This window comes from Salvelinus sp. IW2-2015, unplaced genomic scaffold (assembly GCF_002910315.2).
Source record: "Salvelinus sp. IW2-2015 unplaced genomic scaffold, ASM291031v2 Un_scaffold2412, whole genome shotgun sequence".
NCBI classification, from domain to species: Eukaryota; Metazoa; Chordata; class Actinopteri; order Salmoniformes; family Salmonidae; genus Salvelinus; species Salvelinus sp. IW2-2015.
In genome coordinates, this window is record NW_019943733.1 from 40,294 (window position 1) to 44,127 (window position 3,834).

Here is a 3,834-nt window from a genome sequence, read left to right on the forward strand (position 1 = left end):
GTGGCTGGTCCATTCTAACTCTACTTCCCTCTGCGTCCAGTTTCTTCCCCTACCGGTTTGGCGTCACTATACACAGCTCCCTGAGTGCCCCTATACATCCATCCAGTGGGACACCATGCATTTGGCGCAAGAGTACAGATGTACCCAGCGATTCACCACACTATAAAGACTCCTATGCAACAGACAACACACGTGAACAAGAACTTGTCACGAATTATAACTAGCGGCTGCCCATTAGAACCACGGTCATATATACCTCTCCTTGTCTCTGGCTCAAGTCCCCTAACCTCTCATCAACAGCAGAGAAGAGAGAGAGGGTGCGGAGTAGGAGGTGGAGACTCCCTCCCAACTCCTCTCACTATCTTTCCCACTCTACTTCCGCACCTCTCTCTCTCTCTCTGTAGAATGCACTACCGGCGTCTGTCTGGGCAGTGTAAAGACTATGGTGGTAGTGTCTGTTTGGATCTCTGTCGCAGCAACTGAGGAGGTGGAGGCTATACTGATGGAGATATACTGAACTCAGAGGAGAAGGTACCATCCACCTGGCCGACCTCACTCACGCGACTCAAAACTGGCCATCAAACATATGAACTCAAGAAGGTCAGCACACACCAACACACACCACACACACCACACATCACACCACACACCACAACACACACACACACACACACACACCACACCACACACACACCAACACACACGCGCTTATGGATATCAGTCTAAATTTAACTCCCTTCTCTCTACCAGTTTGTAGCCCTCCTAACTGTCCACAGCAGTTTGTTGTCTAATCTGGTATGAGACCTACCAGGTCCCTGAGACAGCAGACTCACAGCTGTTAAACTAACTGGTGGTCCTGGGAGTGGCTTGTTGGACTATAACCTGGATAAGCTGTGGCTTACCTGGTGGCCCCTGCAGTAGGGTTAGGTACCCTCACACTCCACTAAGGCCCACTAACCCCTACAGCTGTTCAAACTACTTGTGGTTCCTGTCTTCCACAGGTTAGGGAGGGTGATGAGAAGTCCCTTCATGAAGTTCGTGGCCCACGCTTCCTCCTTCTCATTTTTCTGTGTCTGCTGGTCTTGACGCTGCCGACCGCTTCCGCTGGGACCACACTGCTACCCCACCATGACCACACATCTCCCCACGCGACGCAACGAACCAACAACCAGGTGTGTTTAACCTAATTCTCCCAACGCGACCGCACAGAACCAACAACGCAGGTCTGTTTCACCCCACATTCTCCCCTACGCGAGCCGCAACAGCACCAACAACCAGGTCCTGTTTAACCCTAATTCTCCCATCGACCGCAACAGAACCAACAAACCGGTTTGGGGTTTAACCCTAATTCCCTCCCCACGCGACGCAACAGAACCAACAACGCAGGTCTGTTTAACCCCACAGTCTCCGCCACGCGACTGCAAACCAGAACCAACAACCAGGGTCTGTTTTAACCCTAATTCTCCCCACGCGACGCAACCGAAACCAACAACCAGGTCTTGTTTACCACACATCTCCCCCACGCGACCGCAACAGAACCAACAACCAGGTCTGTTTAACCCCACATCTCCCCACGCGACCGCAACAGAACCAACAACCAGGTCTGTTTAACCCTAATTCTCCCCACATGACCCCGACACGATCACAACCAACAACCAGGTCTGGTAAGGATTACACTACAGCAATGTGTCCAATATGGCAGCCATAGTGTTTCTGTTTGTTATGGATCCCCATTAGATGCTAACAAGACTAAAATTAAGGCAGTTATAACTTTTTTTAAACATTACAATACATTCATTACAGAATTCACAACACATTGTTGGCCCTCAGGCCCATACTCCACGCCCACATATCTACAACACAAAATCCATGTGTACGTGTGTATAGCGCGTATGTTATCATGTGTGTGTATGCATGTGTCTGTGCCTATGTGTGTCTTGCTTCACAGTCCCGCTGATCCATAAGGTGTATTTTTACCKGTTTTTTAAAATCTGATTCTACTGCTTGCATCAGTTACCTGTTGTGGAATAGAGTTCCATGTAGTCATGGCTCTATGTCGTACTGTGCACCTCCCATAGTCTGTTCTGGACTTGGGGATTGTGAAGAGACCTCTGGTGCCATGTCTTGTGAGGTATGCAGGAGTGTCTGAGCTGTGTGCTACTCGTTTAAACAGACCTCTGGTGGCATGTCTTGTGGGGTATGCAGGAGTGTCTGAGCTGTGTGCTACTCGTTTAAACAGACCTCTGGTGGCATGTCTTATGGGGTATGCAGGAGTGTCTGAGCTGTGTGCTAGTTGTTTAAACAGACCTCTGGTGGCATGTCTTGTGGGGTATGTATGGGTGTCTGAGCTGTGTGCTACTCGTTTAAACAGACAGCTCAGTGCTTTCAACATTTCAACTTTCAGCTCAGTGCTTTCATCTCACAAATAAAATGAGTGATGAAGTCAATCTCTCCTCTACTTTGAGCCAGGATAGATTTACCTGTATGGTATTAATATTATCTCTCTGTGTCCATCCAAGGGCCAGCCGTGCTGCCCTGTTCTGAGCCAGTTGTAATTTTCCCTCTTTGTGGCACCTGACCACACGACTGAACAGTAGTAATGCGCTGTTCTACCTTCTTAACAGCACTATCTACAAGGCAGGTCCTACATGCTCTAGTTTTGTCTCACCTGYACTATAGACAGACTTCTCCCCATCTTAGCTACTGTTGTATCAATATGTTTTGACCATGACCGTTTGCAATCCAGGGTTACTCCAAGCAGTTTAGTCACCTCAACTTGCTCAATTTCCACATTATTTATTACAAGATTTAATTGAGGTTTAGGGTTTTGTGATAGATTTGTCCCAGATACGATGCTTTTAGTTTTTGAAATATTTAGGACAAACCTAGTCCTTGCCTCCCATTCTGAAGCTAACTGCAGCTCTTTGTTAGATGTTGCAGTCATTTCAGTCGCTGTAGTAGCTGGCGTGTATAGTGTTTAGTCATCATCATACATAGACACACTGGCTTTCCCCAGTGTCATGTCGTTAGTAAAGATTTTAAAAAGTAAGGGGCCTAGACAGCTGCCCTGGGGAATTCCTGATTCTACCTGGATTATGTTGTAGAGGCTTCCATTAAAGAACACCCTCTGTGTTCTGTTTGACAGGTAACTATTTATCCACAATATAGCAGGGGGCGTAAAGCCATAACACGTTTTGCCAGCAGCAGACTATGATCGATAATGTCAAAAGCCGCACTGAAATCTAACAGCCCCCACAATCTTATCAATTTCTCTCAGTCAATCATAATTCATGTGTGTAAGTGCGGTGGTTGTTGAATGTCCTTCCCTATAAGTGTGCTGAAAGTCTATTGTCAATTTGTTTATACTGTAAAATAGCATAATATCTATAACACCATTTTTTCCCAGATGTTTACTAAGGGAAAGAATATGTTTACGAAGGATTACACACCACGAACCAACAAATATTATTTACATCAACAACATAGGAATCACTACAAAACATATTGTATGACCTATATTAGCGTATGAGAGGTAACCCTAACTCTAACCCTTTCACAGCATTATAAAGCTATGTTGAGACAATGACGTATCAATGACCCAACTCAGCTCTCCACAGAGTGCACTCAGCTCTCCACAGAGTGCACTCAGCTCTCCACAGAGTGCACTCAGCTCTCCACGGTGCCACGGTGCACCCAGCTCTCCACGGTGCACCCAGCTCTCCACAGAGTACACTCAGCTCTCCACAGAGTACACTCAGCTCTCCACAGAGTACACTCAGCTCTCCACAGAGTACACTCAGCTCTCCACAGAGTACACTCAGCTCACCACAGAGT

General features: G+C 47.0%; 1 pseudogene; it reads left to right on the plus strand.

Moving 5' to 3' along the window:
- Positions 1 to 3,834, plus strand: part of LOC112073897 (short transient receptor potential channel 6-like) — a 46,881-nt pseudogene that overhangs the window by 18,940 nt on the left and 24,107 nt on the right.